The sequence below is a fragment of the Carcharhinus amblyrhynchos genome, chromosome 19 (assembly GCF_965287045.1).
Source record: "Carcharhinus amblyrhynchos chromosome 19, sCarAmb.v2.hapA, whole genome shotgun sequence".
NCBI classification, from domain to species: domain Eukaryota; kingdom Metazoa; phylum Chordata; class Chondrichthyes; order Carcharhiniformes; family Carcharhinidae; genus Carcharhinus; species Carcharhinus amblyrhynchos.
The window spans coordinates 34,131,461-34,157,270 of NC_137342.1; the positions used below are offsets into that span (position 1 = coordinate 34,131,461).

The 25,810-nt window shown below is 42.6% G+C and overlaps 1 protein-coding gene across 1 annotated transcript in view; it reads left to right on the forward strand.

Annotated features, from left to right (window-relative positions):
- The window catches only part of shank3a (SH3 and multiple ankyrin repeat domains 3a), an 823,427-nt gene that overhangs the window by 358,456 nt on the left and 439,161 nt on the right, over positions 1-25,810 (forward strand). The gene's annotated exons all lie outside the window — the stretch shown is intronic.

The following is a 25,810-nucleotide window of genomic DNA, read 5'->3' on the forward strand; positions in this document are numbered from 1 at the left end:
CTATTCTGCCTGCCTTCTTTAATTGGATGGCACTTTTGGAGGTTACCTCTTAATTGACCACCTCCTGTAGGATCATGCAGCTGGGCAGACAGGTATGATCGTTGAGGCCAGAACCTTTTTGCTCAGAAACTCTTCAAAAGCAGAATCACTGCCTTTTGTTGTTACGATCTGGACAGTGGGAAGAAGCGATTTAAAAACCTATTGTAAATATATGAAAACATACAGCGTAGAAAGAGGCTACTCAGCTCAACACACCTGTGCTGGCTCTTTGAAAGAGTTATCCAACCAGTCCCACTTCCCAGCTGAATCCTTGTAACCCTGTAAGTTTTTCTTGTCAAGTATTTATCCAAATTGCTTTTGAATGCCATCATTGAATCCGTTTCACCACACTTTCAAGCAGAGTATTACATAGCAACGCACTTAGTAAAACAAAAGTCCTCAAGTCTCCCCTGGTGCTTTTGCCAATTATCTTAAATGTATTCTTCTGGTTACTAACCCTTCTGTCACTGGAAACAGTTCCTCATTTACTCAATGAAAACTGTTTACGTTTTTGAATTCCTATATCAAATCTCCCCCTTGCCTTCTCTGCTCTAAGGTGGAAACCCCAGCTAACACAGTTCTGCATATAACTGTGGTCCCTTATTTCTTACATTATTTCAGCCAATCTCTTCTTTGATTTGATTTATTATTGTCGCATGCATTAGTATACAGTGCAAAGTATTGCTTCTTGCACGCTTTACAGACAAAGCATACCATTCATAGGGAAGGAAAGGGAAGGGTGCAGCATGTAGTGTTAAGCCATAGCTAGAGTGTTAGATGTAGAGAAAGATCTATTAGTATAAGGTAGGTCCATTCAAAAGTCTGATGCAGCATTCTGCACCCTCTCCAAAGTTTTGTTAGCTTTCCTAAACTGCAGTACCTAGAATTGGCCACTGTACGCCAGCAGCAACCAAAACAATATTTTATAAATGTATAGTATAACTTCCTTGCTCTTGTACGCTTTAAAAGGTAATTTTCTTCAGTTACTGCTCCAAGGTGCCCAAAATGGGGTGATGAGCTGCAACACTGGGTTCGCTCATATTTAGTGCCAGATGCCATCTTGATAAAGGAGTTGAATTGCAAGTTGGGAAAGATCATATGGAAGATCATTATTTGTCTGATTGACTATTATGTTAACCGAGGGTGCTTATTAAAGAGGCTGCACACATTTTGATAGCTAATGCTTCAACAAACAGCTTTGCTCAACAGGAATCTGCTGAACAGGCGTAAACACAGGACTACATGCATTCTAAACAGCAGCAATAGACAGAACAAAGCAATTCCACAATTAATGGATCAGATCAGGACTCTGCAGTGCTGCCACATTCATTGTGAATAGCGGTGGACAACTACTAGGGGGAGGGTCCACAAACATTCCAATTCTCAGCGAGGACAAAGCTCAACATACCAGTGGAAATGACAAGCTTGAAGCATTTGTAACTATTGATGACTAGGAATGCGGAGTAGATTATCCATCTCAGCCTCCTCCTGAATTCCCCACCATCAGAAATGCCAGTCTTCAGCTAATTTGGTTCACTCCATGTGATATTGAGAAATGGTTGAAGACACTGGACAACAAAGGCTAATCTGTTCTTATTTTCTTTATTTTGCTCTAATTCCCTGTTTTGGATGTCCTCTGCACTGTCTACATTTAGCTTCCTTAACTGCTATATTTTTCCTTTTCATTTCATTTTAAGCTCCCTCTTTAGTCATCCAAGGAGCTTTTTAGACTTGGACATTTACTTGTGCTCTTAATTCTCATGTCCTTGTGTGTCTTTCATCCTCATGGACTTTTCTCTATATCTGGATCACCTCCTTTCATCCTATTATATTGTTTTCCTTAATAGTCTTTGATTCAAAACCATCCCTCCCTGTCCCAACTTGACCTGTCTCCCATTTTGACATTGTTCACCAGATCACCCTTCTCTGATATCTGTCCTCTAGTGTCCAGTTGGGTGGGACTGGGTGTCATACATGACACCATGGTGAGTTTGTGACTACATCCACTTCCATAGCATGACCCGATTTAGTTCCTTCCTCAGCTTATTGACTATTGAAACCTTCTTTCAAGCCTTTCTTACAGCAACAAACCTCCATTTGCATGGTGCCTTTAATACAATTAACCTGACAGAAATATTATGGAACAACATTTTTACCTCTAGACTTGACAATTCTAATGCCCTCCTTGGACTATTCACACACTGATCAACAACATTCTTCTACATATTTCAGCAATCCCTGCTTCTTTTCTGATCCTTACGATGTAAGGATAGCAGTCTGTATTAGGATAATGAGATGGTGCACATTATTGCTACTTTATAGTTCCTAGATCTGTCTCCTTTCTACAATTTGGTGGTATATTGTATATATTCAGTGGTATATTAGTTCATTTATTTACCATTACTTAAATGGTAAAATAATTGCAGCATGCTGCTGTGCAGAGAGACTGGGTGTCCTTATATATGAATCACAAAAAGTTGGTTTGCAGATGCAGCAGGTAATTAAGAAGGCAAATGGAATTTTGTCCTTCATTGCTAGAGGGATGAAGTTTAAAAACAGGGAAGTTATGTTGCAGCTGTATAAAGTGCTGGTGAGGCTACACCTGGAGTACTGTGTGCAATTTTGGTCTCCTTACTTGAGAAAGCAAGTCCTGACACTGGAGGAGGTGCAGAGGAGATTCGTTATGTTGATTCTGGAGTTGAGAGGATTGGCTTATGAGGAGAAACTGAGTAGACTGGGACTATACTCATTGGAGGGGAGATCTTATAGAAACATATAAGATTATGAGGGATTAGCTAAGATAGAAGCAGGGAGGTTGTTTCCACTGGCAGGTGAAACCAGAATTAGGGGGCATAGCTTCAAAATAAGGGGGAACAAATTTTGGACTGAGTTGAGGAGGAACTTCTTCACACAAAGGGTTGTGAATCTGTGGAATGCCCTGCCCAGTGAAGCAGTTGAAGTTGCTTCATTAAATGTTTTTAAGGCAAAGATAGATAAATTTTTGCACAGTAGAGGGAATAAGGGTTCTGATGAGCAGGCGAATAAATGGAGCTGAGTCCACAAAAAGATCAGCCATAATCTTATTGAATGGCAGAGCAGGCTCGAGGGGTCAGGTGGCCTACTCTTGTTCCTGATTCTTATGTTCCTTCATTCTCACAATTAGTTTCAGTGATTGATGCTTCAACAGCATAACCCCTTTCCAGTGCTATATTAGTTTCTTTTGATGTATACCACAACACCTTTGTACCTGTTATGGAATACACAACCAGAATTATTGGGTAAAGGTTGATTTGACAAACATGTGTTTGTACTGCAGACCCTGCTTTTTTGGATTGCCTTGCTATTTTAAGCAGAAGAAAATTGAGCAGGTTCTTTAACTGTGCTTATTCTGTAACCCAGCCAATTGTCCAACATTTACTAGCTGTTGACAAGCCAGTGCCTTTTGTTAAAGACCCAGAAAGATCTCCCCTACTGAAGATGACAGTGAGGATGAAGATGCAGGATTTAGTGGCCTCTATTTTCTCTGGGCCCTTTCTGCTTTCTTCTTCATCTCTGCAAACAACCAGCCAGCCACCAAGGGTCACAGCTGTTGGTGACTGTCTCACAGTTATTGTTTCAATGCCCATTATCATTACATTTCGTTTGCAACTGTCTCTGTAGTAGAGATATGGATATTCAGGATGTTGTGGCCAGTTCATTGTAGAGGAGGTCTTTGAGTAATACTGCCGCCAGCCATCTGATGAGAGACCAAACCAGTGAAAACATTGTTGACTTGGGAATTGGTGTATGCTGATGGAATTAGCAGATTCTAGGATCTCTGTGTTTGTGATGTTATCCTGCCGAGAAATGTCAAGCATATGTCTGAGACAGTGAAGGTGGAAAGTGACTTTTTTCTCCTGCCTAGCATATGTTGTCCAGGTCTCAACATTGCAGATAAGTGCACTGAGAACACAGGTTTTGTACACTTGCAATTTGAAGTTCTCACTCAAGTTGCTGTTGTTCCACACTCTTACTCAGCTTGGACATAACAGCTGCAGGTTTTGTGTCATGTGTTAATTTCAGCAACAAATGACAAAGTGCTGGTGATTGTAGTACCTAAATATATGAAGCTATCAATAGCCTCCAGCATCACATTGTCAGTGCTGATAGATGGCAGTATGGCAACATACTGGACTATAACATTTGTCTTCCTGATCATGATGGTCAAACCAAACTCTTTACAAAGTGAATGTGTCTGTTCATATGACACTGCAGATGTTTTTTCAGTATGGAATGCTAGTGTGGCATAGTCAGTGGAGGGTGAGGACTTGGCACACCTTTGTCTTAAATTTCAGGGGAGCAAGGCTAAACAGCTTTCCATCATTTTTGGTATCAAGTAGACACTCTCTGTAGATGACCCAAAGATATATGTCAGATTGTGCCAAAGATTCAGGGCAAGAACACAGCTCTGTTTGATCCCACTGCAGATGTCAACAGTTCTGGTGTCACATCACCATAGCTGACATTACCCGTATGATGCAATGAAAAGTGGAGACCTTCAGTGGACAGCCAATTTTCTTCAACATTTTAAATAGACTGCCTCTACTCACACAGTTGAGTGTCTTGATGATATCAACAAAGGCAATATATAATGATCTCCTTTGTTCACGGCATTTCTCTTACAGCTGCCAGATTAAGAAAATAAGAACAATTATGGATGAACCAGTTCTGAATCCACCCTAGGATCCTGGATAGATGTGTTCAGCCAGGGTCTGTAGTCCAACAAGGGCAAAACAGGCAAATATTTTCCACATGATGTTTAGCATAATAGTAAAAACTGGGAACTGATAATCAAAATACAATTGAATTCCATGTTAAGTTTGATAGCAAAATTCTCCAATCACAAACAAGAATCTTAAACTGTTGTTTGGGCAAGTATGGCCGTAAATAAATAGTGGGAAATGTTTAAAGAAACAAATTAATTTTCAAAAGATTACATTCCTTTGAAAACCAAAAGATCAGCAAAAAAAAATCCAACACTTACCCAGGAAGTTAAGGATGGTATTTGAGTAAAGGAAGAAATATATAAGGTTGAAAAGAATAGTAGCAAGTGGTCACCGTTTTAGAAACCAAGAAAGGGTACCAAAATTGATAAAAAGCAAAAAATAGAATATTAGAGCAAATGTACCAGGAATATAAAAACAGGTTGTAAGAACTTTTACAAGTACTTAGAAAGGAAGGGAGTAGCAAAAGTAAATGTTGTTCCTACAGAAACAGAGATAGGAGAAATTATAATGGGGGGCAAAGAAATCCTTTTATGATAAGACTAAGTCAAGAAGGTATTATGAAAGGGAAATTATGTTTGATAAACTATTAGTTTTTTAGGATGTAACTGGAAGGGTAGATTGGAAGAGGAGTCAGTAGATAAAGTATGCCTGGATTTCCAAAAAGCATTTGATAAGATGCCACACAAAACAGGTTAATAGGTGTGATAAGAGCTCATGGTGTTGGAGAAAACATATTAGCAGAGATTAGAGGATTGGTTAACAGACAGGAAGCAAAGAGTAGGTATAAAATAGGTAGGAAGGATCAGTGGTGGGTCCTCAACTATACATAATTGGTGTCTAATTTAGTATATAGAAAACTGTATCTACAGTTACTGGCAATTGCAAAATGATATAGGCAGGTTAAGTAGGTGGGCAACAAACGACGGATGGAGTATAATGTGGGAACATAACTTTGTTTACTTTGGTTGTGGAATAGAAAAGCAGAATATTTGTTTAAAAAGTGTAACACTTCTAAATATACAGAAGTTTTGCTGTGATTGCACAGGATTTTGATGAGACCACAGCTGGAATTCTGTCTTCAATTTAGGTTTCCATAATGAAGGAAGGATATATTTGTATTGGAAACAGTACAGCAAAGACTCACTAGATTGATCCCTGGAATGGGAGGGTTGTCCTTTGATGAGAGGCTGAGTAAATTTGCCCTATATTCTCTGGGATTTGGAAGAATGAGAGGTGATCTGATTAAAACATAAATGACTCTTCAGGGGGCTTGACAAGGTGGAAAATGAAGTTGTCTCCAGTGGTTGGGGAATCTAGAATAGAGGTACATTTTCAGGATAGGAGGTCCGTTGTTTAGGATGAAGATCAGGAGTGTTTTCTCCACCCAAGGGGTGGTGAATCTTTGGAATTCTCAACTCCATGTTTAATAGGTGGGTAGCCATTTCCTGACTCAGGCAGCAGAAGACATTGCAGGGGCAATTTTGAGCCCATTCTCTGTCTGCACACTCAAAATTCAAAAAGTGCGATTCAGGCTGGCAAGTTTCCGAGTTCTGATCTTCCCTCACTGGCAGGAGAGTATGAAACACACCATGGAACCCCAGAAGCTCATCCTAATTTGCCAATGCCATTTACAACAGATTCATCTGGATGTGAACCTGTCATGGGGGTCTCCCCGGGGATGTAAAAGTGAGTATAGCCCCCAGGGGAGCGGAACATGACCAAGTGGCTATGACCCTGGCACAGGTTAGTACTGCCAGACTGGCACCAAGCTTATGCAGACCTGGTAGTGACAAACTGTGCCAGTGGAAGCTTCATGGAGGGAGGCTGATTTCATTCAGATTTGGTTGTGGGCTATGAGCAGATGGGGGGGCAGGGAATGCTGGTGATGGCCAAGGCAGGACGGGGAGATGGGACGGGAAGGGGCTGATGACCCCAAAACAGGGATGTGGAGTACTGACTCCGAGCAGGGGATGTGAAGAGGAGCCCCGAGACCTTCGTGTTTGACTGGGGGGAGGGGGACGGGGGCGAGGGTGGGTTGTGCAGCCATGTTTTGCTGACGTGTTGAGGCCTTGCCTCTCTATATGATGGTGTGTAACATGCCTACTTAATTTTTTTAGGCAGTATCGTGAGATCTGGGAACAAAATCAACCTGTAGAGAAACACATTGGTTTTCTTGCCAAAAGCAACACTCTGCCATTTTTGGTAAGACTCACTCTACCCCCTCTTCACCCCACGAACGCCCACTCCCCTCCTGTGATTCACAACTGTTTTATTGTTGTCCTCTCGTTCAGTAAAAGGATCAGTTCCCTCTGGATTCTCTCCATGTCCAAAAACAACTCCACTACTGAGGAAAAAAAACACAAGCTTCAATGAGTATCATCTGCTCTCAATTTACTCTGAAGCGTGTCCTGGTTTACGCTTAAAAGGGACTTACATTTCTAACAAACAAGGAGCGATTCTCCCATAATAATTCTAAGTGTCAAATTTGTGTACCAACTGCAGTAAATCCCACTGGTTTTTCAGCGGGCGTTTCAAAATGAACCTCCCACACTCTATGAACTGAAGAGTGCACTAGAGTGAATCATGCTGAAAATCAGCATTCCCACTGTGTCAGGTTCATTTTTTTAGAGACCTTTATGTACTTGATGCAAGAACAAGACACTGATCTGTATAAGAAAACCCAGTCCTTTATTCTCAAGCAAGTACAAGCTCTCTGAGGATCGTTACACTAACTCAGAACAGCATCCTGAGCTTAGCCGAGCGGTACTCACTCGAATAGGGGGAATCTCCCCCTTTATGCTCTTTTTACAGCAATTAGTCACATACACACAGTATACCTTCACCCAGATCACGTGCTTAGCAACAGCAAAAGTAAGTACAAATACAGTATGTGACTACAAATATGTCAAAAACCCACCCCCCCGGTTGCCATCGAAACCGCACGTCCACCATTGCTCCAGTGTGAGGTAACAACCATTCTCATATACCTTGTGATGTTACTTTGCCCATAAAGTGAATGTTATCTCCTTCAAACAAGGACAGCATTTAGCCAAGTCCAGTCTAGACTGATTTAATAAAGCAAAAGTTTCACTATATTTCGTTATTTACAAGGCCACGGTGACAATTCAGAATAGGAGGTATCAGCACAGGTTGTTTCAAACAAGGTGTAGTTAATCACAGCTTTAGGCTAATGGAGACTTTTCATTTTGTCTTAAAGCAACCAGCTGCATTTGCAATTTTGCAGGATCTCAGCTTGCAAAACCTTTTCACAAATGGCCAAGACCATAGGAGATTCATGGGATGTTAACCCCTTAACATCTCAACTGGAGAGGCTGGCAGCATAGCGCTGAATGGGCTACTGCACATGTGCTGATCTATCAGCCCTGAGATTGGCACATGCGCAGTGGCCCCGCACTGCCAGTCCTAATTGCTGGGCACATTGATTGTAGGCCAGCCCTGTGATCTCTGCATCGCTGGCTATGCGAACCTCCACGGCAACATCACTGGGCCCCGAACAAGTCTGGCCCAGATATGAACACCCCCCCACCATGACCACCAGCCTGGTAAACCTGATCTCCAAATCCCCCCCCCCACACCCTCACCAACAGCCCCTCCTCCACACAGCGCCAAAGCACCCCTCCCCATTCCGATGCCCAACCCTGATCGTGAGCCTCCCTCCCTTTGTCACCCCCAAGTGTTGAGCAGCAGCGGGACACCACCCCCCCACCCCCCCATCATCTCACCAATCACCCCCCCAGAGGTCCAGCCCTCATAAGGCCACACCCCTTTGGCATCTTTGGCCTCAATTGCCCCCCTTTCACTCCAGCAGTGTCAGGCTGCCAGCTCCTCATAAATGGGGAGCTATTGTAAACCATGCTGGAGCGAACCACTCCTGGCAGGAGGGGAGAGGCTAGTATGCCCAGACATGTCAATCTTGACCCCACTAATGACATTCAAATAGCACTAAAATGAGCCTTTCTATATAATGCAGCTCTGTTGGAGCTGATGGCGCTGGAAATCCGGTGCAGGGCGACATGCAGAGACTTTGGCGCCCAGTGGGGAGCCCACAAAAAGGCCTCTACTGGAGTCTCCCAGCCTGCTGTTCTAAAAAAACGTAAGAAGTCTCACAACAGCAGGTTAAAGTCCAACGGGTTTATTTGGTAGCACAAGCCGCAAGCTTTTGGAGTGCTGTTCCCTCATCAGATGAGTGGGACTCCTGTTCACAAACACAGCATATAAAGAAACAAACTCAATTTACAAGATAATGGTTGGAATGCGAGTCTTAACATGTAATCAAGTCTTAAAGGTACAGATAATGTGAATGGAGAGAGGGTTAAGCAGGAGTTAAAGAGATGTATATTGTCTCCACCCAGGACAATTAGTGAGATTTTGCAAGCCCAAGTTGTTACAAACTTGACTGTTACTGGGATTTTGCAAGCCCAGTCAAGGTGGTTACAGATAGTGTGACATGAGCCCAAGATCCCGGTTGAGGCCGTCGTCACATGTGCGGAACTTGGCTATCAGATTCTGCTCAGCGATTCTGTGTTGTCGTATGCCGTGAGGGCCGCCTTGAAGAATGCTTACCCCAAGATCAGAGGCTGAATGCCCATGACTGCTGAAATGTTCCCCAATAGGAAGAGAACAGTCCTGCCTGGTGATTGTCGAGCAGTGTTCATTCACCCGTTGTTGTAGCGTCTGTATGGTCTCCTCAATGTACCATGCCTCGGGACATCCTTTCCTGCAGTGTACCAGGTAGACAGTGTTGGCCGAGTTGCAAGGGTACATGGTGGATGGTGTTCTCACATGAGATGATGGCAACTGTGTCGATGATCCTCATAAGATGCTCTCATAAGAACAGAATATGGCATTCAACTCATCGATCGACAGTTCCGAAGAGCCGTGGCAAAAAACTGCACCGATCTCCTCAGAAGATAAACACGGGGCCTGGCGGACAGAGTACCCTTCGTTGTCCAGCTATGATATCTTCTCCGGAGCCTTCAACATGTCACTGATGAAGACGAACATCTCGCCAAGGCCATCCCTACACCACCACTTCTTGCCTTCAAATAACTGCACAACCTCAAATAGACCATTGTCCACAGCAAACTACCAAGGTTTCAGGAAAACAGTAACCACAATACTACACAACCCTGCCACAGCAACTTCTGCAAGGTGTGCCGGATCATCGACACAGATACCATCAACTCATGTGAGAACACCATCCACCAGCTACACGATACATACTCTTGCAACTTAGCCAACATTATCGACCTGATATGCTGGAGGAAAGGATGTCCCAAGGCATGGTACATTGGGGAGACCACACAACGACAACAGATAAATGAACACCGTCCGACAATCACCAGGCAGGAGCGTTCTCTTCCTATTGGGGAACACTTCAGCAGTCACGAACGTTCAGCCTCTGAACTTTGGGTAAGCATTCCCCAAGGCAGCCTTCACGACACATGACAACGCAGAATCACTGAGCAGAAACTGATAGCCAAGTTCAGCACACATGAGGACAAGCCTCAACCGGGATCTTGGGTTCATGTCACACTATCTGTAACCCCCACGACTTGCCTGGGCTTACAAGATCTCACCATCTGTCCTGGCTGGAGACAAAACACATCTCTTTATCCTGTGCTTAACCCTCCCTCCACTCACATTGCCTGTACCTTTCAACTTGGTTGCCTGTAAAGACTCGCGTTCCAACCATTATCTTGTAAATTTGTGTCTTTATATGCCCTGTTTTTGAACACGATTCCCATTCACCTGATGAAGGAGCAGCATTCTGAAAGCTTGTGGCTTGTGCTACCAAATAAATTTGTTGGACTTTAACCTGGTGTTGTGACACTTCTTACTGTGCTTATCCCAGTCCAACGCCGGCATCACCACATCATGGCTTAAAAAAAAGCACAGACGGTTGGGAGAACAGCTGCATAATATTGTATTTAGACTAAGGTACGTAGATATGTAAATGAGGAAAATAAATAATTTCATTTTCCCCACAGTTACCCGTCTAGAACCTCCAATAATTTTTCTGTAGAGGCATTCGCCTTTGTGAAACAATCTGATTGTTGATGACAAATATCTAACCACATTAGCTAAGCGATTGCTTGCCTCTCCAACATCCGCTTTAAACTGGCTCTGTCTATCCCAAGCCGTTTTCCATTTACACCTTAGTAGAATGTACATTATTCCACAAAGATTGATTATCCATAAGATCATAAGACATAGGAGCAGGATTAGGCCACGTGGCCCATCGAGTCTGCTATGCCATTCAATTATGGCTGATATTTTTCTCATCCCTATTCTCCTGTCTTTTCCCCATAACCCCTGATCCCCTTATTAATCAAGAACCTATCTATTTCTATCTTAAAGACATTCAATGACCTGGCCTTCACAGCTTTCTGTGGCAAAGAGTTCCACAGATTCACCATTCCCTGGCTGAAGAAATTCCTCCTCGTCTCTGTTTTAAAGGATTGTCCCTTTAGCTGAAGTTGTGCTCTCTGGTTTTAATTTTTCCGAATGGTGGAAACATCCTCTCCACGTCGACTCTATCCCAGCCTCACAGAATCCTGTAAGTTTCAATAAGATTCCCCTTCTTCCTTCCAAACTCCAACGAGTACAGACCCAGTGTCTTCAACTATTCCTCATACGACAAGCTTTTAATTCCAGGGATCATTCTTGTGAACCTCCTCTGGACCTTTTCCAAGACCAGCACATCCTTCCTTGGATATGGGGCCCTAAATTGCTCACAATTCTCCAAATGGGGTCTGACCAGAGCCTTATACAGCCTCAGAAGTACATTCCTGTTCTCGTATTCTAGCCCTCTCAACATAAATCCTAATGTTGCATTTGTCTTCCTAACTGCCAACTGAACTAGCACGTTAATCTTAAGAGAATCTTGAACAATGACTCCCAAGTCCCTTTGTGTTTCTGATTTCCTAAGAATTTCCCCTTTTAGAAAATAGTCTATGCCTTCATTCCTCCTTCCAGAGTGCATGTCCTCACACTTTTTCATGTTGCATTCCATCTGCCACTTCTTTGCCCACTCTCCTAAACTGTCTGAGTCCTCTGCAGCCCCCCTGCTTCCTCAGTACTACTTGTCCCTCTATATATCTTTATGTCATCTGCAAACTTAGCAACAGTGCCTTTAGTTCCTTCCTCCAAATTGTTAATATATATTGTGAAAAGTTGTGGTCCCAGCACTGACCCCTGAGGCACACCACTAGTCACCAGCTACCATCCTGAAAAAGACCCCTTTATCCCCACTCTCTGCCTTCTGCCAGTCCGCCATTCCTCTAAACATGCCAGGATCTTCCCCTTCACACAATAACACTTACCTTATTTAACAGTCTCCTATGCAGCACCTTGTCAAAGGCCTTCTGGAAATCTAAATAAATCACGTCCATTGGTTCTCCTTTATCTAACTTCCTTGTTACCTCCTCAAAGAACTCTAACAGATTTGTCAGATATAACCTCCCCTTGACTCAGTCCCATTTTAACATTCACTTCCAAGTACTCTGTGATTTCATCCTTAATAATGGACTCTCAAACCTTGTCAAGGACTGAAGTCAGGCTAACTGGCCTATAATTTCCCATCTGCTGCCTCCCTTCCTTCTTAAATAGCAGTGTTACATTAGCTAATTTCCAGTTCTCTGGTACCTTCCCGGAGGCCTCCAGGAGGGTACCAGAGGACTACCATCAATACTTGCACAATTTCCTCAGCTATCAATTTTTGAACCTTGGGGTGTAGTCCATTGGTCCAGATGATTTATCCACCTTCAGACCTTTCAGTTTCTCCAGAACCATCTCCTTAGTGATGGCCACCTCACTCACCTGTGCCCCCTGACTCTCCTGGAATCTGGCATCCCACTAGTGTCTTCCACCGTGAAGACTGATGCAAAGTAACTATTCAGTTCCTCTGCTTTGTTTCCTATTATTACTTCTCCAGCCTCATTTTCCAATGACCTGATGGCTATTTTTGCCACTCTTTTATCTTTTATATATTGAAAAAAACTTCTTTTATATTACTAGCTAGCTTACACTCATATTTCATCTTCTCCCCCCTTATTGCTTTTTTGGTTGTCATCTGCTCGCTTTTAAAGGCTTCCCAATCCTCTGGCTTCCCACTAATTCTTGTCACTTTGTAAGCTTTTTCTTTTGCTTTAATGCTGTCCTTGACTTCCCTCGTCAGCCATGGATGCCTCGTTCTCCTCTTAGCATGTTTCCTTCTCCCTGGGATGAATTTCTATTGTGCCTGCTGAATTATTTTCAAAAACTCCTGCCATTGCTGTTGTACTGTCTTTCCTGCTGGGCTCCCTTTCCAATCAACTCTGGCCAGCTCCTCCCTCATGTCTTTGTAGTTACCTTTATTTAATTGTAATACCATTACATTTGATTCCAGATTCTCCCTCTCAAACTGCAGGGTAAATTCTATCACATTGTGGTCACTGCTCCCTAAGAGTTCCTTCACCTTAAGTTCCCTAATCAAGTCTGCCTCATTACACATCACCAAATCCAAATTGCCTGTTCCCTAGTAGGTTCTACCACAAGCTGCTCCAAAAAACCATCTTCAACATTCCACAAATTCCTTTTCTTGGGATTCATTATTTACCTGATTTTCCCAGCCCACCTGCACATTGAAATCCCCCATTGTTATTGCAATATTGCCTTTTTTTATATGCCTTTTCTTTTTCCTGATTTATTTTCTACCGCACGTCCTGACTACTGCTATAACTCCCATCAGGGTCTTTCTACCTTTACGATTCCTCAATTCTGCCCACAGAAATTCTATGCCTTCTGCTCCTATATCACTTCTTGCTATCAATTTAACTTAATTCCTTACTAACAATACAACCCCATCCCCTTTGCCCATCTGCCTACCCTTCTGATAGAACACATATCCATGAATATTCAGATCCCAGTCCTGATTCCATTGCAGCCATGTCCACAATATCGTACCAGCCAATTTCAATGTGTGAAACAAGCTCATTTGCCTTGTTCCATATACTACGTGCATTTAGGTACAACACCCTCAGTTCTGCATTGACCACCATTTTTTCATCTGTCTGAGGCTAGATTCCTACCATCTCCATATGGCATTCCATTGATATTGTTCTTTCAGGCTCTTTATTAAAGTAATTCATAGAATGATGAATCATAGAAGCGCCACAGTGCAGAGGAGGCCATTCGTCCCATCGAGCCTGCACCGACAACAATCTCATCCAGCCCCTATCCCCGTAACCCCACGTATTTATCCTGCTAACCTCCCAGGGCACCTTAGCATGATAATCAACCTAGCCAGCACATTTTTGGACAGTGGGAAGAAACTAGACCACCTGGAGGAAACCCATGCTGACCTGAGGAGAACGTGCAAACTCCACACCAACAGACACCCAGGTCCTTGGCTCTGTGAGGCAGCAGCACTAACCACCATGTCACCCAGGATCTTAGATAGATCGGAAGCCATATCAACAGTATTAAAAGAAGCAAGAGTTTCAACATCTCGTATGCTCTTCATCATTCTCCTTATTTTTTTTACCTCCGATGCCAGGGGACAAATTTTCCTGTTCTTCCCCACAAGAAACACCATGAATTGTCGTACACTGGGGGAATTTCACAGTAACTTCATTGCAGTGTTAATGTAAGCTTTACTTGCGACTAATAAATAAACTTTACATTTTTACTTTACATTAGACTGGAAAATCCACCACTAAGGTTTGCGTGTGAAGCTTCATTAAAAATGATTAATTTCAAGTTATTGGGATTACCCAAAGCTGGGAACTCCAGCATACATTTCTCTATTTTTATTTTTTAATAAATTTTATTCATTCTCAAGATGTCCTGCACCTTCAGATTTTTTATAACAATTGAATGGTGTAGCAGAATTGTTAAACTGTTTGGTATACTTCTACTCCTATCCCTTGTGTTTCTGACACGGAGAGAATCCAGAAGGGAACAGTAGAAATTGTATCAGGCAAATATGTCGGTAGTTGTTGCAATTGCTGCAGTTGCCCTTGTTCTTGCACAGGGTCAGAATCTTTGTATCACACAATATATGCCACCGCCCTCCTGCAGAAACTGAGAAGTTCATGCAGGTGCTGCAAGAGTGCTAATTGGCCATGCTTGGTGAGTTCAGGTGATGTGGCATCATCACCTGGAGTTTTGCCCATGGCAAGTGAGTCAATAGCTTTGTAAAGGTCTCCGCTTTGGATTTGATACCCAACTCTGCCAGGCTTTTTATCATGGCTCAATCTTCTTCAGTGAGTGTTTCCCTGGAGTATAAATCAAAGTAGTCAGCATAGGATGGCAGGCCAGTGTCTAAAGGCATCTAGCCATTAAGGGGTGTAGTGCCTTTTTTCTGGAATTTGTCTTTTCTTGATGATAGCCAATGTCAGCCTCACTCTGTTCAGCATAACCAGCTCTATATGCAGTGTAACCAACTATCCTTAGATCTCAATAGCATGATCAGTTTATTTTGAAAAGAACTGTGGGGAGCATGAGTGCAACTGGAGCTCACAGCTCAGCGGTCCTATCCGAATCAGGTCAAGGGATAATTTATCACAAGCCTCATTAGGCACTGCACGAGCAATGTACACCGAGATACAAGCTAATTTCAAGAATGGCACGTTGAACTACACGTTTGGTGTGCCTCTGGAAATGTTCGCAGGAAGAAGTTAGTGTCTTCAGGAGAGGAGGGGCACTACGGGATTAAAACTGGTGTTAACGTTAGCTCAATGAAATAATTAGCATGTAATGGAAATTTGCATTTTCAATTAGTTGCAAAATAAATTTTGACTTGTGAATCATGAGGAATATGTAGCTGGGATGAAATATAAATAAATTGACCAATTCACACCATTTTAACATCTGCAAATTTGATTAATTAAGTTTACACTTTATAGCGTCATGACAGAAGGTTTCATGTTAACCATGACTATACACCCATTCCATTTGTGGGGACGATACATGGAAATGGAGCAGCCTTTATGCAGATCCCAGTGCATAATCAATCTTCTTGTGTCTTCACTCCTTATCTAGCATTCTCCAAAGGAGATTGACAGTCCAGTGTTTAACCCTCTCCCTCCTACTACTTTGATCTAATTATTATAATTTCCCTGCAACTTGATTTTGTCTGCTCTGTGCGCATACGTGCATGCGTGCGTGTCACTCTGTTCAGCAAGTCTGACATGGCTAGTCTGTGCTGCCATGTCAGCATTGTCAAAAAGCGTGCTGCAATTCACTGTCTAGCATCCTGTAAGAGAATGGAAACTTAGAGCAAGGTTTCTGAGGACAATTAGTGAGCAGTGCAAGTTGGCACCTTGGGAGAAATGTGAGGGAGGACAAGTGAAATGGTCCAGAAGACAGCTCTGTTCTCTCTCCATGGATGCTGTCAAACCTGCTGAGATTTTCTAGTATTTTCTGTTTTTGTTTCACATTCCAGCATCCACAATAATTTTCTTTGGTCTAGAACACATTTCTTCATTGCTTCCACAAGATGGCCTGTTTATGTAATTAAGAAATATTAATTTATATTGCTGTGTACTTTATCTCAGATTTAAGCATGGAGGCTAATTTGCATTTCCTCACATTTATCTGCCACTTCTTTCTTCTGGGATAATTTTGTAACTGCTGTTGGGTTTGTGAAGTGGAGCTGAAAATGAAGATTAAGATGTCTGAGAGGGATTGGGAGTTTTCTATTTTCTATCAGTAATTTACAGCCAAAGAACATTGTTTGGTTTGGATGGCTGAGCGTGTGGAATTCTGCATTTGATTTCTGTGTGGATGAGAAACTTCAGTTATGTAGAGACACTGAAGTCAGTTGAATGAAGCAATAGAAAGAACCACCATTCATCCCATCATGCTTATGTCCACCCTTCTACTAGTATCCGATTAGTTCCATTCTCTCACTCTTCCCCTGGAACCTTCCAATTTTGATTCTCCTTCAATTATTTGTCCAATTCCCTCTTGAAAATTGGTGGAGATGTCAGTGTTGGACTGGGAATCGCTGAGCAGAAACTGATAGCCAAATTCCGCACACATGAGGACAGCCTCAACCGGAATCTTGAGTTCATGTCACACTACTTGTAACCTCCACCATACTGTCTGGATTTGCAAAATCCTATGAACTGTCCTGGCTTGAGGCAATTCCCACCTCTTTAACCTGTGATTATCTCTCTCTCCACAGACACTATTTGTACCAGTAAAAACTTGATTACCTGTAAAGACTCGCATTCCAACCATTCTTCACTTTCCAATCTGTAATTACCTTGCAATTGTCTTTGCTTATATATGCCATGTTTGTGAACCTACCTTCCTCACCTAATGAAGGAGCAGCACTCCAAAAGCTCACGATTCCAAATAAACCTGTTGGACTTTAACCTGGTTGTGAGACTTCTTACTCTTGAAAATAATTATTGAATTAGTTTTCACAATATTTTCAGTCATTGCATTCCACATGGTGAGTTGTAGTTGGAGTGCACTGTTGCAAAAGATGGGTGGAAGCAGATTCAATAATGATTAAAAAGGGAATTGTATAAATTTGCAGGGCTATGAGGAAATCACAGAGGTGTGGGACTAATTGGAAGCCTTTCAAAGAATCAGCTGTAAGTTCTGCTGATTGACATCAAAAGAGGAATTATATCTGAAAATGATGAGGCTAAAGATCGATAGTGTCAATCAAAGGGACCCTGTCATCATCGTTTATGATAGCATTGACTAGTTTTGTGGAGACTCTTAGCTACGAGTCATCCCATTGTGACTACTCAAGCAAACCATCCTTCAATTCCAAAAAAAGCATTAATTTATATTGTTGCTTTCATGACCACAGGATGTCCCAAAATACTTTACGCCAATGAAGTAATTTGAAGTGTAGTTGTTATTGTAATGTAAGGAAGGTAAAAAGCCCAAATAATGAGTCTCCTCAGGCTGCTCAACCCTGAAGGACATCACAGCTGACCCTGGTGTCCTCACTAGGTACCTCCGCACATGCATTTTACACCAAGGGTCACTAGCTAATTCTTCCTCCCCTCTGTAATTCAAATCAATTATAACATTCCCTTTTGCTGTCAGAGGCCAGAAACTGGCAGTGGGATCATCATGGTATACCTGACTCCACAGATGTGATGCAGTCACACCTGGAGTTTGCTCATTGTAGAACTTCTATTTATTAAACTTTCTATTTGAATAAAATGGTAGAAATTAGGAACATCTCAAAAGTAGTTAGTTTCAGCTGTGTGTAAATTTGTGTCAGCTGATGATTTTAAGAACATAAAAAATGGGATCGGGGGAGCTATTTGGCCCTTTGAGCTTACTCCGTCATTCAATAGCATCATGGCTGATGTTCTACCTTAATGCCACTTTCCATCCTTATGTCCATACCTTGACTCCTTCGCATCCAAAATATATTCAGTTTCGGTCTTCTGTGTAATAAATGGCTGTACAACCACAGCGTTCTTAGATGGAAACTAAAGATTCACAATTATTTGAATTAACAATTTTCTACTCATCTCAGTCCTAAATGGCTGACCTCTTAATCTGAGACTGTGACCCCTAGTTCCAGACTCCTCAGCCAGGCAAAATATCCCCCTACATCAATTCTTATGAATCCCTGAAGAATTCTATATGTTGCATTGAGATTATCTCATTCTTATGAACTCGAGGTAATGTAGATCTATTCTACTCCATCGCTTCTCATAAGACAATCTCATCATCTCAAGACTCAACCTAATGAACTTTTGTTGCACTCCCCCTAAGGCGTGTATATCCTTCCTTAGATAAAGAGACCAAAACTGTACATGGCATTCCAGGTCTGGTCTCAACACGACCCTGAATATTTGCAGTAAGACATCTTTTCTCATCACTCCAATCCCTTTGTATAAAGACTATTTATTTTCCTCATTACTTGCTGTAACTCGATGTTAACTTTGTGATTCTTGTACAAGGCCACGCAGGTCTTTCTGAATGCAAATGTTTCCTGGCCTCTCAACTTTTAAAACATATTCTGCCTTTCTATTTTCCTACCAAAGTGAATAATTTCTCATTTCTCCACGTTAAATTTAGTGGGTACTGTAGTTAAAGTCAGTATGTGACTGGACTAATGATCAGGAGATGCAAGTTCAAATTCCACAGTAGGAGAATTTAAATTCAGTTAATTAAATGAATCAGGTAACCACAAGCTACTGGATTTTTGTAAAACCTACCAGTAATGTCCTTTATGGAAGAACATCTGTTGTCCTTATTTGGTCTAACCAATTTGTGACGCCTTGATCAAAATTCCCCAGTCATTTATGCCAGCAGAATTCTCCAGTCCTGCCGGCAGCGTGCCCTCACCTGCATGTATCCCATCGCCATGGGGTGACATCAGTATAAATTCTCATTGACAGTGGCAGAACCAGAGAATCCCACCATGAGCAAACAATGTGCCACCTTCCTCCAGCAAGAAACACACAGTTGAGAGGATGAAGTATTTCACCCCATATCCACAGCACTGTTGTTGACTGATTTACCCCCTGAAATGGGCGAGCATATCATTCATTTGTTTCAAGGGCAATTAGGAATAAGCAATGAGTGCTGGCCCCATCAGCGATGCCCACATCCTGCAAATAAATTCCATCCGTGTTGAGGGAACAGTGCTGGGACCTCAACTGTTTACAATTTGTTTTATATATGGATGAAAGAATGGATGGGATGTCTGCCAAATTTGCTAATGATGCAAAGATAGGTAAGGAAATAAGTTGTGAAGAGGACAAAAAGATATAGGTATGTTAAATGAGTGGACAAAGATCTGGCAAATGCAATATAATGTGGGAAAATGTAAAATTGTCCATTTCGGCAGTAAGAATTAAAGGGATGCATATTATCTAAATGGTGAGAGATTGCAGAGCTCTGAGATGTTGGGGATCTGGGTGTCTAGTGTATGAATCACAAAAAGCTAAAATGCAAATGCAGCCATAAATAGGAAAGCTAATAGAATATTATTTATTGTGAGAGGAAATCCACTGGAGTCTAGAAGAGTCAAAAGCAACTTGATTGAAATGTCTAAGACTAAGATCCAGAGGGGTCTTGACAGTTGATGTAAAGAGATTGTTGCCTCTTGAGGGAAAATCTAGAACTAAGTCACAGTTTAAAAGTAAGGAATTATCCACTTAAAATGGAAATGAAGTGAATTTTTTTCTCTGAGGGCCATGAGTCCTTGGAACTCTCTTCCTGAAAAGATGGTGAAAGCAGAGAATTTGGCCTGAATTTTTCACCATGAGGTGATCACATACCTGGCGATCCTGGAAGCAGCATTTTCAGCTCCCTATTTTGTTGGGCATATTCGGCAATAGGAGTGTAAAATCTTGCAAGAACTCCTACTTTGCATTTCATGCTACTGTAAACACATGACACTGTTTTCCCCTCTGCCCCTCAGTTTCTTGATGTTCAACATCGGGAACATCATTTCACTGTATTAGCATCTAATTATCCGGCCTCATCAGAAAAACTATTCACGTCACCGTGGGGACAAAACGGTGTGAATCACAACTGGTCTCCCAAGCATTGTATCTGGCAAGCAGCCCTCATAGGGGAGCTCAGGTGAGTGCAGCGCTGAGGGGAGAGAGGGACATATTTGGTAACCCCCGAACACTGAAATGTGGGTGTTCCTGATGAACTTATTTTCGCTGGGACAACCTTTACAAATGATATCCTTTCCTTTGAGGACTAAGTTGCTGGCATGGCAGGCAAACCAGAGGCTGCCCCACCAACATTACACTGTGGGACTCAATCCTTTAAGTTTTTCACCCTAAGGGTGGGACTATACAGGGAGAAAGCTGCTGCTGTTGCTGTCAGCAGTTTCAATGTCGCTTTTCCAGCCTAAAATCCGCCTTTCCTGATTTCTGGGAAAATTCCACCCTCAGGCCACAATTGATCCCAAAATGTGATTTCACCAGTGGCTCAATCACCAGCATGAAAAATGTGCTGGGGAAAGTTCATTGCTGCCCCGGAGGGCAGGAAGATGGCCTCTATGGAGACACAGGAGGTGCAGGCTGGCATTATTAATGTACTCACCCAGGGGGGCAGCCATTGTGGAGCTGTCTCAGGGAGCTGCAGACCTGCAAAAAATAAATCCCAATAGAATAATGCTGCAGAGTGCCCAGGCAGCATTTCCAATCACAAACCTCAGTCCCTCGTCACCTTTTTAAATGTTATTTCAGTCCTGACATTTTATTCCGCTCTGGATCAAGGTTGCAGCTAAAACCTAAAGGCTGCCTGGCCAATCAGCCCACCCATGAACTCTAAAAGCAGACCATCCATGTAGCATTGCTTTCAATTGGCCCTACAGGGGCTAAATTGCCTGCTGGATTATTAGTAAGCGTGCTTCCAATTGTCACGTGCACCGCTGACCGAACTATTGTGCAAGTGCATGATGATGTTGGGATGTCTGACATCTTACCATGTGATTTTGTGCGCTGTCTAGTCATGTGTGCGCTCATCCGAGCAACTTAAAATTCTGGCTTTTGAATATTTTTAAAGCGGAGATGGAGAGGTTCTTAGAGTCAAAGAGATTTACAGCATGGAAACAGTTCTTTCAGCCCAACTTGCCGATGCTGCCCAGCTTTTACCACTAAGTTAGTCCTAATTGCCCGCATCTGGCCCATATCCATCTATCCAGATTTTACTCATGTAACTGCATGAATACTTTTTAAAAGACAAAATTGTACCCACCTCTTCTATTGTCTCTCGCAGCTTCTCCGACATGCTCACCTCTAAGTGAAAAAAATTGCCCCGTGGACCCTTTTGATCTCTTCCATGTATGCCCTCTATTTTCGATTCCCCTACCTTTGGGAAAAGATCTTGACCATCTACCTTATCTATGCCCCTCATTATTTTATAGACCTCTATAGGATCACCCTTAAGCCTCCTATACTCCGGGGAAAAAAGTCCCAGTCAATCTAGCCTTTCCTCGTAATTCAAACCATCAAGTCCTGGTAGCATTCCAATAATTCTTTTCTACACTCTTTCAAGTTTAATAATATCCTTTCTGTAATAGGGTGACCAGAACTATACACAGTATTCCAATTGCCTTCCTAAGGCCTTGTATAACTTCAATGTATGACTTCAACTTGTATAACTTCAACTTACTAATGTTTTGTACAACTTCAACATCCCAACTCCTGTATTCAATGTTCCAACCAATGAAACCAAGCATGCTGAATGCCTTGTTCACCACCCTGTCCACCTCTACTTTCAAGGAGCTATGAACTTGTACTCCTAGATTTCTTCGTTCTATAACTCTCCCCAGTGCTCTACCATTAGCTAAGTAGGTCCTGCCCCGATTTAATCTACTAAAATGCATGACCTCACATTTATCTAAATTAAACTCCATTTGCCATTCATCAGCCTATTGAGCCAATTGATCAAGATCCTGTTGCAATCCCAGATAACCTTATTCACTGTCCACTGTGCCACCAATTTTGGTGTTATCTGCAAACTTACCAACCATGCCTCATAAATTTTCATCCAATTCATTAATATAAATGGCAAATAACACTGAACCCGACACAGATCCCTGAAGAACATCACTGGTCACAGGCCTCCAGTTTGAAAAACAATTCTCTACAACTACCTTCTGTCTTCTGTTTCAAGTCAATTTTGCACCTAATTGGCTACTTCACCCTAGATCCTGTGAGATTTAACCTTATGCAACAACCTACCATGTGGTATCTTGTCAAAGACCTTGCTAAAGTCCATGTAGACAACATGTCAACTGCACTGCCTTCATCTATCTTCTCAGTTACTCCTTCAAAAAACTCAATCAAATTTGTGAAACGTGATTTTCCAGCCATGCTGACTGTCCCTAATCTGTCCTTGTTTCTCTAAATGCCTGTAGATCCTGTCTCTCAGAATACCTTCTAACAACTTATCCACGACAGACTTTAGGCTCATGGTCTGTAGTTCCCAGGCTTTTCTTTGCAACCCTTCTTAAACAAAGGCACATTTGTTACCCTCCAATCTTCAGGCACCTCACCTACCCCCCAAGGGGGTGACAGGTCATCGGGGGTAGGTGGGATGCAGATTTGTGATTACTATCAGATCAGCCATGATCTTATTAAATGGTGAAACAAACTGGAGGGGCCGAATGGCTTACTTTTACTCCTCGTTCATATATTCTTACCCATTCACTTAATTTCTTTGTACCTCTTTGCAGTCTCTTTGCATCCTCTTCACACCTAACTTTACTTCACTGATAAAATGAATACCCTACTAGCTATAGTGTGCCAACTCAAAAATGATCCACTCATTCCTATTCTCTCTTTTATGTCCCTTAATCAATCTTCAAGCTATTAGCCATGGCTCAGTTTGTAGCACACTTGCTTTAGATTGACAAGGTTTTGTGTACCCATTCTAGAACTTGAGAAATGAAGTCAAAGCTGACAATCCAGAAGAAGCAATGCATTGTTGAAGGTGTTCTCTTTTGGATGGGACGTTAAACCCCTGTCCTATCTGCCTGCTTGGGTGGATGTAGAAGACCCACAGTGCCATTTCAAAGAAGAGTACAAAGAACAAAGTACAGCACGGAAACAGGATCTTAGACCCTCCAAGCCTGCACCAATCATGTTATCCTATCTAGACCAACCGCTTATATCCCTCTAGTCCCCTCAACCACCTCACTTGGCAATGCATTCCTGTCCCCCACCACCTCTGTGTAAAAAAACCTTCCCCTGCATATCTCCACTGAACATTTCCCCCTTATCTTGAACTTGTGCTCCCTTGTAATTGTTATTTCTGCCCTGGGAGAATGCTTCCAACTTTTCACCCTATCTATACCTCTCACTATTCTTCTATCAGGTCACCCCTCAGCCTCCATCTTTCCAGGGAGAACAATCCCAGTTTATTCAATTTCTCCTCATAGCTAGTACTTTCTATACCAGGCAACATCCTGGTAAACCTTCTCGGTACTTCAAAGCCTCCATGTCCTTTTGGTAGTGTGATGAGTCGAATTGGATAAGTATTCCAAGTGTGGCTGAACCAATGTTTTACACAACTGTAACATAATTTGCTAACTTTATACTTGATGCTCTGTCCAGTGAAGGCAAGAATGCCATATACTTTCTTCACCACCTTTTCCATCTGTGCTGCCACCTTTAAGGATCTGTGAACCTGTACTCCCAGATCTCTCTGTGTCTATGCTCCTAATCATTCTGCCATTTATTTTAGAGCTCCCCCGCCGATTGGATCTACCAAAATGCATTACCTCACATTTGTCCAGATTAAATTCCATCTGCCAATTATCCAGCCTACCTATATCCTGTTGTACCCTTGGACAGTCTTCATCACTATCCGCAACTCCGCCAGTCTTAGTATCGTCCACAAACTTGCTAATCAGACTAGATATGTTTTCTTCCAAGTCACTTATATATATATTACAAACAGCAGAGGTCCAGCACTGATCCCTGCGGAACACCACTAATTACAGATCTCCATTCAGAAAAAAACTCTTCCACGTCTATCCTCTGTCTTCTATGGCCAAGATGTGGAGATGTCGGCGTTGGACTGGGGTAAACACAGTAAGAAGTCTCACAACACCAGGTTAAAGTCCAACAGGTTTATTTGGGAGCAAAAGCCACTGGCTTTCAAAGTGCTGCTTCTTCATCAGGTGAGTGTGACTTCAGTTCACAAACAGGGCATATAAAGACACAAACTCAATTTACAAAATAATGGTTGGAATGCGAGTCTTTACAGGTAATCAAGTCTTAAAGATACAGACAATGTGAGTGGAGAGAGGGTTAAGCACAGGTTAAAGAGATGTATATTGTCTCCAGCCACGACAGATGGTGAGATCTTGCAAGCCCAGGCAAGTTGTGGGGGTTACAGATAGTGTGACATGAACCCAAGATCTCGGTTGAGGCCAGCCTTATGTGTGCGGAACTTTGCTATCAGTCTCTGCTCAGTGATTCTGTGTTGTCATGTGTCGTAAAGGCCACCTTGGAGATCAGAGGCTGAATGCCCGTGACCACTGAAGTGTTCCCCAACAGGAAGAGAACACTCTTACCTGGTGATTGTCGAAGGGTGTTCATTCATCCATTGTCATAGCGTCTGCATGGTCTCCCTAATGTATCATGCCTCCGGACATCCTTTCCTGCCGTGTATCAGGTAGACCAGTTGCCAAGTGTATGTACTGTGTACCTGGTGGATGGTGTTCTCATATGAGATGATGGCATCTGTGTCGGTGATGTGGCACGTCTTGCAGAGGTTGCTGTGGCAGGGTTGTGTGGTGTCGTGGTCGCTGTTCTCCTGAAGGTTGGGTAGTTTGCTGCAGATAATGGTCTGTTTGAGGTTGTGTGGTTGTTTGAAGGCAAGAAGTGAGGGTGTGGGGATGGCTTTGGTGAGATATTCGTCTTCATCAGTGACATGTTGAAGGCTCCGGAGAAGATATCGTAGCTTCTCTGCTCCGGGGAAGCACTGGACGACGAAGGGTACTCTGTCTGCCATGTCCCGTATTTGTCTTCTGAGGAGTCAGTGTCGTTTTTCACTGTGGCACATCAGAACTGTCAATCGAAGAGTCGAATGCCATATCCTGTTCTTATGAGGACATCTTTCAGCGTCCAGTGGTGTCTGTTGCGATCCTCCTCATCTGAGCAGATCTTGTGTATACGGAGGGCTTGTCCGTAGGGGATGGCTTCTTTAACGTGATTAGGGTGGAAGCTGGAGAAGTAGAACATCATGAGGTTATCCGTGGACTTGCAGTACAGTGAAGTGCTGAGGTGACTGTCCTTGATGGAGATGTGTGTGTCCAAGAATGCAACCAATTCCAGGGAGTAGTCCATAGTGAGTCTGGAACTTGTTGATGTCATCATATAGTTGTTTCAGTGATTGGTCACCATGAGAAAATGTCATCGATGTGTCTAGTGTATAGCATCAGTTGAAGGTCCTGTGTGGTGAAGAGGTCTTGTTCGAACCTGTGCATAAAGATGTTGGCATATTGATGTGCGAATTTGGTCCCCATGGCTGTTCCG